At 44.8% G+C, this 13,551-nt stretch overlaps 1 protein-coding gene across 1 annotated transcript in view; it reads left to right on the top strand.

Annotated features, from left to right (window-relative positions):
* The window catches only part of LOC144805924 (uncharacterized), a 223,253-nt gene that overhangs the window by 190,836 nt on the left and 18,866 nt on the right, over positions 1-13,551 (top strand). The window lies entirely within an intron of this gene.

Genomic DNA, 13,551 nt, shown 5'->3' with positions numbered 1-13,551 from the left:
GGACATCAGATTCAGCTCCTGTCTCCTGAAGTCTCGCTAAGGAGCGATACAGCCCCCACCTGTATCCTCGACCCTTCACTTACTTCCTGCCTCGCAGTGCCCGGTGTAGCTTGGCTCTGCCTCTGAGTCTGCCAAAAGTATGTTATAGTTCCAGTTATCAGTTCAGTCCTCCTTCTCTGCATTCCTAAGCTACTGAACTGCATCAATAGTTTCCGTCATTGTCTAGCCTATGCGGCTCCACGTTAGAGAAATACTGTATTTAATGGTCATTTAATATTCTCCATCACGCACTACATGTAGAATAATGCATGGTCCAGTCTTAGAATCAAGTTAGCCTTTCCCCTCATGACTTCTAGTTTATATCAACATGTTCCCTAAACATCAGATACTAGATAGGGTTTAGGTACAAGTCGCTCCAACCCTCCAGACTTTAGTCTCTGCTCCTAGCACAGAGTTCATAGCCCCCAGCTTCTCCTAGTAATACGTCATTGCCAGTTCACGCGCACCATTAGGTTAGAGGTCCCGGCTCCTTAGGTAGCCCCCTCCAATGATTCCGCCCATTCATGACATATTCTGTTACGTTTGCACCACATGTCTATGTATACGCCCAGTTACACCTACTTTTACTGTTATCTTTCGCGACTGCTACGCGTCACGCCTTCTGCTCCACCCACTGCTACGCCTACTGCAATGTAATGCTATGTGTTTGCGCTATGTATAAATGCTCCTGTATTGTTATTAAAAGTTAGCGCGCTCATCCCAGATCTAGCCCCGGCAGCTGCCGGGCCCTGTCATCTTATTCCTATGCAGGTCGTCCTGATCCTGTCCTTATGCTGTAATAAACCTGCAGAAACTCCTACTACCTCGAATCTTGACTCTTATTTATTGAGCTATCTGTTATGATATATGCCTAGTCAAAAATAGGGTATTATTTATTTATTTACCACATAATGGCGCCCGAATAGGGACTTGCCCTTTCCCCACGCGTCGGTGAAGCCACGCCGACCCCCTGACCCTCTGCAGTCGTGACGGAACCATACCGTGCACTGGCAGATATTTCTGCTCCAAGTATCCCTCAGGCCCACGGAGGAGACGGAGGAGGCGGTCCAGCATCCAAACGAGACGGTGGAGGAACGCGGCGAGTCCCGACCAGAGCCCAAGCCGAGAGTCCAAGGTCCGAGGTATCCGGAGGCCCACCCGTAACTGAAGTCCGAAGTCCGTCCGTCGTCGTAGCAGTCCAGTCCGATCCGAGGCCTTCCGTTCCGTGCTGCCCGGTGAGTACCATTGCTGGGGTAGTATCTAGACAGGACCAATCTAAATTGACTCCTGGTCCGTGGGTTGGTGGTACCCAGACTCACAAACGAAGTGTTCACCTAGGTGGATACGGGTCTTGATGCGTTCCTTTATGGGACCGGTATGTTCCGTACTGTTACAGCAGTGCATCCAGTAATTCTAGTCTGTTCCGTTCTCGAGAAAATTCTTGTATTTCTGCTCTCAGTATTCCAGGTAATATTCTGTTCAAACTGTTATTTATAATGTTCTTCATGTATTTTAATGTTGTGGTATGAGTGTGACGTGATTTCGCGTTTATTGTGTATTGTATTGTGTCCAGATTACAGTTCAGTCATGCCTATATTTTCCAAGTTACGTCAGTTAAAAACTAGAAAGGGTCTGCTGGAAGCAGCAGTTCCTGTCCCGCCGAGGGACAGTCCAGGTCATTTTATGTATCAGAAACATGGCATAAGCGCCATATTGTATCTAGATTTATGGGTAGAGTATACCAAACGGTTAGAAGAAAAGTATAGATGGCCCGTATCGGGTACATGGGATGCCGAATGTATCATGCGAGTAGAAGAAGCATTATGGAAAAAGAAAGCCAGACAGTCACAGAAAGATGCCATCGAGTTATGGCGTAGAGAAGCGCATAGAAGAACCGAAAAGGAAGTCAGAAAGTCAGAGTTAAGTAGAGAATCCCAAGAACGAGCCCAAGAAAGAGAATTAATCGAGATAGGTGAACGAGTCAAAGCCGAACAATCAGACAGACAGAGGCATGCCCTTATTAAGGGTATGTATCCTCTCCTTGCCGAGGGCTTGCCAAAAGCGACCCCAGAGGCATCCAGTAATTTTCCGCCACCATTAGTTCCGACCAAGTTACGTCACAAACAGACTGCAGCTGATATTTTTATTTCGTCCTATTTGGACGACACAGTCCCAGAATATACAAATCCTGTTCGCGCTCCGCCAGTCCCTGTAAATCAGGCACTTCCCGCTCCTCCAGACACCGGAGTACCTGTTACGGTACCCCCGGTCCAGCCCGCCATACAAGTCCAGCCTACATTTCCATTTCCCACTCTGCCAGGACGTAGAGCCTCAGTAGACGACTCCAGTTTAGGGGCCGCAGGAGGAGGTCCTCCTCAAACCCCGCCGCCACACAAGCGTTTAACGTTAGCCGAATTACATGCACAAGCATCACAGCGTACGCCTAGGTATCAGTCTGTTGCAGAAATAAGAAAATCCCTTGCCGAATGTTGCTATGATCCAGTCCCAGGCGAGGATAATATGGTTTTATATTCATTCCGCGTAAGAAAGGTGGCCGAGTATCTAGTCACCTTACCGAATATGAAAGAAGATCTAGACAGAATATATCGTTTCATCCGTACAGGGGATGATCCAGAAAGTATTAGTGAGACCATGTCTCAAAGGAAAGCCGAGATCCAGCTCATGATATTAAAGTTCCTGATCAATTGTCTAATAAGAGAACAAGATTACCCGTCTAAAGATTCCGCCGAAATGAGAATCCTGACAAGGTGGAGTGATAATATAGCCGAGGGTAAGCACAAGACCGTCGGTGCTATGGAGAGTATGTACAAGAAAATCCGTAAAGAGATAATAAAGATACACGAACAGCGTAAAGCAGCACAAGTAAGCGAGAAAGAAAGTATCTCTGATCCCGAAGAAGAAGAGGACGAGAATCCCGCCAGAATAGCGTATGTAGGAAAATCTAGATTTCCAGATCGCCATTTACGCCTAGAACACAAGTCTATTTTCCATCATTCAGCACCAGAACAAGGTTCTTTAGAACAAGTATTTCAAGCTACCGATCACATTCTGAAATCACGAATCGGTTATAGTGAGTTAAGTACCATGCACGAACAAGAACTAGCCCGATCAGCAGTCCGATGGATTACTGATTCTACCACTTTTCCAGACGAAATAGTGGCACAAATGTTTCTGAAACTGCCCCCAGCCGAGCAACGACTGGTGGGTATGTATATGATCCAGCACCTCATTACTCTGTATGAGGGTCAGCACTCTGATCCAGGTCCGTTACACGATATCCTGAACGAGTTACTCCAGTACAGATGGAGAGGTCTAGGTACCGATTTAATTAGTGTCATTCTAGAACAGCGTCACAAATATAGAAAGTTTTTGAACCCGCATTTTGTTCATGTCTCACCCCCAGAAAGTAAACCATTCTACATAGACAGACAGAATCCGTTACGAGAAGTCCACCCAGTCAGAGGGACGGGTGGCGAAATGCAACGAGTGTTTGTATACACTCCAATATCAAAGATGGAACTTCTTGAAATGAAGAAATTAATTCCCTGTCATGACAAAGATCCAGCGGGGTTCCATAGAGAATTAAAAGACATGCTCCGTATGGGAGAATATACTTACCCAGATATCATTAAAATGTTAAAGGTCCTGTTACCCGCAGGGGTGTATGAAAAGCTAAAGGAAAAAGAATGGGAGGTGGGAGAGAAAAAGATCGATTGGGCAGCTCTAGAAGCTGAAGACAAGGCACGAGTACCAGGTACCGGTCTTGGAGATAAATGTAAAGAATTACCAGAATTATTGATTCAAGTTTTACCCAGATTATTGACAACGAGAAAGGAAGACTGGGATGCAATCTCAGCCTGTAAACAGAAACAAGATGAAGATATTAGTGATTTTTATTCTAGATTTGAAAAATGTTTTAGTATTAACAGTGGTCTCAAGACAAGTAGTGAGTCATACCCTCACCTTTTCGTTACTAAATTAGTCGAGAATTCAAGCCCACAAATTAAAAATCGAGTTTTGAAAGTCGAAAGCACCTGGCAAGCTAATACTCCGTCCCAGATGCTCCAGATGCTCCAGTATCACCAGAATAGAATCAGGGAAGAGCAAGAACACGAGAGAAAACGTATGAAAGACACGAAAATGAAAGTGCTAGTTGCACAATCTGTTCCTCAAGACAGTCAGAAGAGGGGTCCGAATCAAGCCAGTCATCCTGCAGCACCCGCTAAAGGGAACTGCAATTATTGTAAACAGCCAGGTCATTTTATAAACGAGTGTGCAGTTCTGAAACACAACATAGCTACTGGTAAGACTAAAGAAAGACCACGTCCGCCTAGACAAGAACAAGTTTCACAGATTCCTCAGCCACAGAATGCACCACAGACAGTTACAGTACCGCAGCCTATTGCTGCAACACAGCATGTCACATCGCAGATGTACCAGTATGCTCAGTCCGAGTATCCAGAGTACCAGCCATATTCATGAAACAGCCTAGAGAGGGAGGTAGGCTTGCCTCTCATCGAGATACCTGTAGATCAAGAAGGTCCCTATGTTCACAGTCAAGTATTAGGGAAAGACAGAAAGTTTTTGATCGATACAGGGGCAAGTAGGACCACAATTAGTCATGCCGAAGTTCCAGGGGCTCCGCTCTCAGGCTCAAGAAATGTTTCCCTTGGATTTTCAGGAAAACCAATAGTTAATGAGATTTCAAAGCCAGTTACTCTAGAAGTAGGTCCATTGTCCCGTACTACTGATCTGTTACTTACTAAGTCATGTCCAGAAAACCTATTAGGCATTAAGACACTGAAAGAGTTAGGTGCAGTCATTTGCTGTTCCCCAGAGGGAATACGTCTGTTCCTACGTGACTTTAAGGGTCACTATGTATTACGAGATTTTGATTCCAGACTGTCTAATGTTCCGCAGCATTTATGGGCGCAAGGTCCAACTGATGTAGGTTACATGCAAATCACACCCTATCGTGTGACTCTCAAACCAGGTGTAGTGTTACCCCGAATCAGACAGTACAGATTGCCACCTGAGGCTGTAGCAGCCTTATCCAAAATTATAGACGAGCTCATGGCACAAGGAGTAGTTGTAGAAACTGACTCCAATGTATGTAATTCTCCGATCATTCCAGTCATGAAACGTACTGATCCAAATGCACCCCCAGTATATCGATTAGTGATTGATTTACGAGAACTTAACAAATGTATTATTCCTCAGTACCCAGTTGTCCCAGATATTTCCTCCCTGTTGACAGCCATTGATTACGAAGCCACGTTCTTCACTGTCATAGACCTTAAGAATGCATTTTTTAGTGTTCCAATTCATCCAGACAGCCAGTTTCTTTTCGGATTTTGTTTAAATGGAAGGAGCTATATGTTCACACGCGCTCCTCAAGGTTTCACAGAAAGCCCTAGTATTTACAGTCAAGCACTTAAGAGACAACTAGATAATATTCACATGCCAACTGACACTGCCCTGCTCCAGTATGTCGATGATCTACTGATCACAGCCCGTTCTGAACGTGATTGCGAGCGAGCATCCCTTACAGTTTTGTATTTTCTAGCCGAGATGGGGCACAAGGTGTCCCCTTCGAAGCTTCAATTCTGTGTCCAGCAAGTGGTATACTTAGGACACTTGCTGTCCAAGAGGGGTAGGCAGTTGACACCAGACCGTATCCAGTTAATAGCGAGTCTTCCCCAGCCCAGAACCCAGAAGGAGGTACGTGCCTTTATCGGCCTTACTTCTTATTGCAGACAATGGATTCCTCAGTATGCATTTCTAGCCAAGCCACTGATACAGTTAACGACACAGGAGGCAGCCGTATCGACTGTCCTCCCTTGGACATCTGAACATACACTTAGTTTCAACGAGTTAAAGAAAGCCCTATGCCAAGCTCCAGTTCTAGCTACACCGAACTACAGTAAGCCTTTTACACTTTTCGTTACTGAACGTGAAGGTACAGCATTATCTGTTCTTACACAAGATCAAGCAGGACAATCCAAGCCCTGTGCTTACTTTTCTAGCACATTAGATCCAGTCGCCCAGGCGTTGCCTGCGTGCCTTAAGTCAGTTGCAGCCACAGCACTAGCTATCAGACAAAGTGATTCCATAGTTTTAGGACACTCCCTGACAGTACAAGTCCCACATTCCGTGGAAGTTCTTTTAAACCGAACACAAACTCAGCACTTGACAATTGCACGTTTAACAGGTTATGAATTGACACTGTTCCAGCCACACATAGAAATCAGACGCTGCAACGTTCTGAATCCTGCCACACTGTTACCATCAGTTAGTTCAAATCCAGCCACACATGACTGTGTGGAAGTAGTTAACATTACGACAAAGCCAAGACAAGACCTGACAGACATTCCGTTACCAGATCCTGACCTGACACTTTATGTGGATGGTTCATGTATGAGAACTAGTACAGGAGAACTAGTCGCCGCGTATGCAGTGACTACTGACACCGAAGTTATTGAAACACACCGTATTGATACCCTGTCTGCTCAAGCAGCAGAGCTAGTTGCTCTGACACAAGCCTGCATACACGCCAAGAACCTGAAAGTTAATGTTTACACAGATTCACGTTACGCATTTGGAGTTGTACACGACTTCGGAGTGCTCTGGCAGGAGAGAGGTTTCATGACTTCTCATGGAACCAAGATTCAGCATGGTCTCCTTATTCAAGCTCTGTTAGATGCCATACATTTACCGACATCCATTGCTATCATGAAGTGCAAAGCACATACGAAAGTTACTGACATTATTTCCCAAGGTAACAATCTAGCAGACCGCACAGCCAAGCTTACAGCACAGACTCCAGACATTCCAGTTAACAAGACACATACTCCAGATCCGACTACATGTATGACAGTTAAGGACCCTACACAAGATGTCATAGATATCCAGTTACATGCTACTCCCGATGAAATCAAGAAATGGTCCGAACAAGGAGGGGTCCAGACAGATCAAGGATGGTTAACGAAGGGTAGAGCCACATGGTTTCTCCCCGACTCTATGGTTCAAGTCATCATTAATACCGCACATAGTCCAGCACATTTAGGAGAAAAAGCCATGTTAGACAGTATCCAGAACATTTGGTTCAACAAGCATTTACGAGCTGCAGCCAAGCAGAAAGTCCGTACCTGTATGATATGTTGTCAGTTTAATCCAGGTAAAAGTGTTCCGGTGGAACAAGGTGGTTTCCAGCCCCCTGACCACCCTTTTGAGGTCCTCCAGATGGATTATATTCAGATGGAGCGATGTCGAGGTTTCAAGTATGTCCTTGTAGTAGTATGCGCTTTGTCCAGGTGGACAGAAGCATATCCAGTCCCAGATTACACAGCCGCGACCACTGCCAAGCAGTTGGTTCGTGAATTTTTCCCTAGGTATGGACTCCCTAGAGTCGTATATTCTGATAACGGTCAGCCATTCTCATCCGAACTCATGAAACACGTTTCCCTGTTGTTAGGGTACCAGTGGAAGTTCCATTGTGTACGCCATCCTGAAGCAGCCGGTCTAGTCGAGAGACATAATCAGACCCTGAAAATCCGCATCGCCAAAGTTTGTAAAGAAAAAGGTGTGGACTGGCTAGTAGCTCTGCCAGTCGCTTTGTTTTATATGCGCATGGTCGCACATTCCAGATCAGGTCTGTCCCCGTATGAGGTCGTATTCGGCCGCCCCCCTAACATGTGGGGTACTCCTAGACCCCGAAGTATTACCGATGTTTCATGTAATATGCTGACAGATTACCTAGCTTCCTTGATGTCTGCCCTCAACTCATGTCGTTCACAGGTTGCCGCCGCATTTCCAGACAATACCGAGGTGGCACCGCATGAAATCGTTCCAGGTTCGCTGGTGATGATCCGAAATTTTGACAGATCAAGTCCGCTGGAACCTCGTTGGAAGGAGCCACGTCAGGTCCTCTTGACCACCCGTACTGCCGTCAAGCTGGAAGGCAGGAAGGGGTGGGTCCACCTTTCTCATGTAAAACTTTTCAATGGACTGAAACCCGTTTCTAAAAACATTTCCAAGGATTCCCAGGATTTTAAAGACTGCCAAACTATTGCTCTTAAGGACTGTCCCGCAAAAGACATTGCTACAACCCCTCCCCTGTTAGAGAAAACTCCGCAGCAGGAGTATAAGCAAAAGTTAAGGTCTAGTAAAATAAGTCAGTCAGTTTGATTGTATAAGTCCTCCCCTAGGTGAAACGGTTAGACTGTTTCTGACATGTATAAAATAGACCCCCATAGTGAGAGAGTCAGTCAAAATTCAATTCAATGTATCATTTTTCTAAGCTTCATATTATTCATCAGCATTATGATTTCCTGCACCAGTTATGCATTTTTCCTGTATTTTCCAATTCCTCATGTAAATAAGTCTGCTAATGTTACAGTAGAGCACACGTTTAGTGATCTGGCTCCTCACGAATATGCTTACCGCCTCGCTATGCGTAACAATTCATTTATCCGTATGTTACATTACTCACACCAGACCAGCAATGCCACTAATTGTTGGGTGTGTGGTCGACTCCCCCCATTCCAGACACCGAAGGGAGTTCTGCCACTCTTTCCTTATCCATTCACACATAATGGTTCGTGTGGAGCATGGTCCACCTTAACGTCATCCTCAACAGATATGTTTTTTCTTAACAGTACATGTTTCCCAGACAAGCAAGGTTTCCCCCACAGAACAGGTTTAGATCTAGAAAATGAAGTGTATAATTTAGGTAATTATTCGTCGAATTTCATGGTCCTGAATGTCCAGTCTGATACTACTCCAGACTCACCTGCTATTTCAGTACTACCAGTCAAAGGCGAATTATGTGTCCGAAATAAGGGTTCCGTACATGTAGGACATAGTGATTGTACTACTATTATCCAGTATAGTGACAGTGGGAAATCTAATTTTAAAGCTTCACGTCATTCATATTTTGTTTGTGGTCAAACCGCATATGTTCGTCTGCCCCTCGATTGGGAGGGAACCTGTTACATTGCCTTCCTACTGCCACCTGTTTTTCTAGCCCCGCCTGACTATCATAGGAATTCCTTCCTAGTACACACTAGACACAAGAGAAACCTCCCGATTGTCGATTATACTGAAACTGCCGCAGAACAATTCATTGATATAGATAAAGGTGTTTTCCCTTATTTAGGCACAGTTGTAAACAGTAAGCTAATCCGTAGGTTAACAAGAACCCTTGAAGCAGTAGTAGATGAGACTGCCTCCGCTCTAGGTAACTTAACTGAAGAGCAATCTTTTATGAGAATTGTCGTTTTACAGAATCGTCTCGTCCTTGACGTCATACTGGCCGATAGGGGCGGGGCCTGTAGACTCATCGGATCTAGTTGTTGCGTTTTCATTCCAAATAACGCGCCGTCTGTTTATTCAGCTATAACCAGACTCCATAAAATTGCCCATCTGTTACATCAAGATCCAGGCACCTGGACATGGTCCGGTTGGTTCTGGAATATAATTTCCGCATGGGGATGGAAAATCCTGTCCTTTCTAAGTATTGCAGTAGCGATCATATTTAGCTGCTGCCTCTGTATACAATGTGGCCCTGCGATTTGCGGCATTTGTGCTACCTCTTGTATTCCTAGTCCTAAGCCCCGTTCTAAATCCCGTTCCAAGACAATTCGAGACGAGCAAATGGTACTGTATGAAATGATAGATGGTATCATGAATATTGATGTTTCCTGATGGAAACGTAGTGACAAGGAGGGAATGTGGAAAAGTAAATTTTGTCATGTTCTGTGTCCCTACGCCTCATCCATCATATGTTATGTGTGCATGATTAAATATGCATATGTTACTCCCCATGTCTGATCAAGACGCAATTACAGTTGTGTCCTCCTCTAATATGCCAGTTTCCAGTCCTCGTGAATACTACGAATATTAGGCCTCAAAAGGGCCCGGACATCAGATTCAGCTCCTGTCTCCTGAAGTCTCGCTAAGGAGCGATACAGCCCCCACCTGTATCCTCGACCCTTCACTTACTTCCTGCCTCGCAGTGCCCGGTGTAGCTTGGCTCTGCCTCTGAGTCTGCCAAAAGTATGTTATAGTTCCAGTTATCAGTTCAGTCCTCCTTCTCTGCATTCCTAAGCTACTGAACTGCATCAATAGTTTCCGTCATTGTCTAGCCTATGCGGCTCCACGTTAGAGAAATACTGTATTTAATGGTCATTTAATATTCTCCATCACGCACTACATGTAGAATAATGCATGGTCCAGTCTTAGAATCAAGTTAGCCTTTCCCCTCATGACTTCTAGTTTATATCAACATGTTCCCTAAACATCAGATACTAGATAGGGTTTAGGTACAAGTCGCTCCAACCCTCCAGACTTTAGTCTCTGCTCCTAGCACAGAGTTCATAGCCCCCAGCTTCTCCTAGTAATACGTCATTGCCAGTTCACGCGCACCATTAGGTTAGAGGTCCCGGCTCCTTAGGTAGCCCCCTCCAATGATTCCGCCCATTCATGACATATTCTGTTACGTTTGCACCACATGTCTATGTATACGCCCAGTTACACCTACTTTTACTGTTATCTTTCGCGACTGCTACGCGTCACGCCTTCTGCTCCACCCACTGCTATGCCTACTGCAATGTAATGCTATGTGTTTGCGCTATGTATAAATGCTCCTGTATTGTTATTAAAAGTTAGCGCGCTCATCCCAGATCTAGCCCCGGCAGCTGCCGGGCCCTGTCATCTTATTCCTATGCAGGTCGTCCTGATCCTGTCCTTATGCTGTAATAAACCTGCAGAAACTCCTACTACCTCGAATCTTGACTCTTATTTATTGAGCTATCTGTTATGATATATGCCTAGTCAAAAATAGGGTATTATTTATTTATTTACCACAGGGTCTCACAACATATACAGAGCCACAGTTAGCTCTGCCGCCACTTGAGCACACCCAAACACCTCAGCACTTAAGCACCAGTCCCAGGGGAGACCATCTGTGAAGTCCTTCTGAACTGGCACCACTCCTGGGTCAGCACAAGCAGCATCATGGACAGCGTCTAACACCGCTGCCACAAACATTCATGAACATCCAAATCCTCGTGACCAAACTACCCAAAAGTGGCTTTCTAGATAAGCAGCCAGCCCTGTAGTGTCTGTCTCTGTGTACTAATTTGATGCCAAAGTTGTAATTTTAAAAACAGCCTTAGCAACCTTACAGGGGCCTTACTGACACCATTAAGGGTTCAAACCAAAGGGCTGTGGTCGGTGAACTTTAAAAGATGCATGCCCCCAGACCTCTTCTGGACAATAAAAACTGATGAAACCATTCAGAGGACTTGGTATCATAAATCATGTAAGAGTTCAGTAAGCTTACTCCGTAACCTCAGAAAAACATAGCGCACTCTATGAATGAGAGGTACTGCCTGAGCTTTAAGTTTGATACAATGCTCAACCCATTCACTGCACCCACTCGGGAAACATCGGGAGAATGTAGTAAAGTATTCTTAATGTCATTGGCATCAAAATCTACATTCGATACAGGCATGTCACTCAACACCGCTGGATTATCAGGAACCGGCCTCATAGCGAAACCAACTTAGTCTGATTCTGCCATTCCATCCCTTACCTTCCATTGATAGATACATAAATTTTTGAGTGAATCTTTTTACCCAATCATTCCAGCAGACTAACAAAGTAATCCAGTATATATCGATAATCTGCTCACCTAAGGTGTGGGGATTTATACTGGAGCTGGCCAGCTGTTTCTCACGGCTCTAGTTTTATCAAAGGCTACATCACACCAAATCTTGATGGGTAGTCCTGAATCCGCCATTCCATTTAACAGCACCGCACCAGCATGAACCATACACAAGGGACACATTACCTGTCGCAGGAAGGTGGAACGAACTATGGAATCAATGGCTAAAACTAAGTTATTCCCTCTGGGGACATTCTTCCTCATTAACATCAATTGTGCAGACTTTTACAGTAGTGCATACACTCATACTGCTTGAAAATGCCCCAACACTGCAACACTGTCCTTGATCCGGGCATTTCCCATTACTTCCCACGTGTGCCTTAAACCCACACCTGTAACAACTGCCATGATAAGCTTTCTCAGCCCAATTCCTTTTTGTTCAGTCTCTGGAGTTCACAGAACAACCCAGAGCAGTCTCAAGAATGAGACTCACTGGTGATGCGCCCTCCCCAGAGATCAGTGTTCTAGATGGAAGGATGTAGCGCTCTATGCTTTTAGGAATGTTCACCTCTCGGGGAGAGTTGGGTTCCTGCAGCTCAGTAATCTCTCCTGCAAATTCTTAGATAAACAGTTAAACACAAACTCGTCTCTGCTACATATATCCACTCTGTTCTCAAATTTGCTTGGGGCTTTCAAAATGCAAAGAGCTGCAATATATTTGTTTTAAAAAGTTATGATCTTCAAGCGTGAAGCTTGGTTTATCTCTAAACTGAATTTTGTAGAGGTTCTGTTCCCGCACGATACTCGTCTCATATTCCAAGTGCTTCAACCCTGGTAGGTTATCAACTGCCTATTTACAGATTATTTCTAAAAACTCTGCTAGTTTCTGCAAGAAATTGAATTATTATTTGTGGTGAAAGAGGAAAAATCACAACCCCTGTCAGAGTGAATTCTCAACGCCATTAAAAGTAACCTGGAGTCAACCCCCTGGTACCTAAGGCACGGAACAGGCAGGCTTAACATAGAAAAATATGTAAAATATGTATGCAGAAACCAAAACAGTAAAAGTCAAAATGTAAAACAATAAAAAAAAAAAAACGAAATAGAAAAATAATGTAAAATGTAATGAACAAAATAACACTAAAATGACAAAACCCAATAAGCGGAATCTGAGATATGAAATGTAATGCTTCAAGTAGCGATAGTGCCAAGAATCACAAGGTGCCAATGATACTCCATTGTTGCGGAAGACCTAGGCATAAATTGATGGTGACCAGGATGGAAGTCAGGTCGGATACACCAACCAGGTTCGTGCTGGTCAAAGATTTTACCTTTTGACTTTAGTCCTTTAAGTCTTCTTCCATAATAGGAGTGCACTTCTATAGCCTCCCAGGACCTCAGGGGAAGCACATAGAGCCTCATATGGGCTCAGTCAAGGACCAACAGCCGGGACCAGTCCAGTCCATGCCACTGGTCAGCTGGACAGTTGCAGCAAAGGCCTTTTTAGTGTTCTGTATCCTTGTAGGTTGAACACTACACAGCACATGGGCACATCTATTGTTAGTGCAGCAGGCACAGTGGCACCAGGGCTGAAGAAGGGGTAAGAGCTCACTGAAGCCTACCCTATGCCCACACAGGAGCAGCAATCATTAGAGAAGCAGGTGCAGGGAAGCTCACCAAGGTGCTATTTCCGTAATCAGATGTAGGATAGATTATACAGGCAATCACCGTTGCATGCAAGGCCGTCTGTCTATCAGATCGGATAGACGGCCTTGCATACCCGACGAGACTACACGCTAGTACTTATCCAAGGCAATAATCCT

This window comes from Lissotriton helveticus (genome assembly GCF_964261635.1).
Source record: "Lissotriton helveticus chromosome 1_1 unlocalized genomic scaffold, aLisHel1.1 SUPER_1_unloc_33, whole genome shotgun sequence".
NCBI lineage: Eukaryota > Metazoa > Chordata > Amphibia > Caudata > Salamandridae > Lissotriton > Lissotriton helveticus.
Note: the sequence above shows the minus strand (reverse complement) of the source record. Positions and strands in the feature narration are given on the sequence as shown.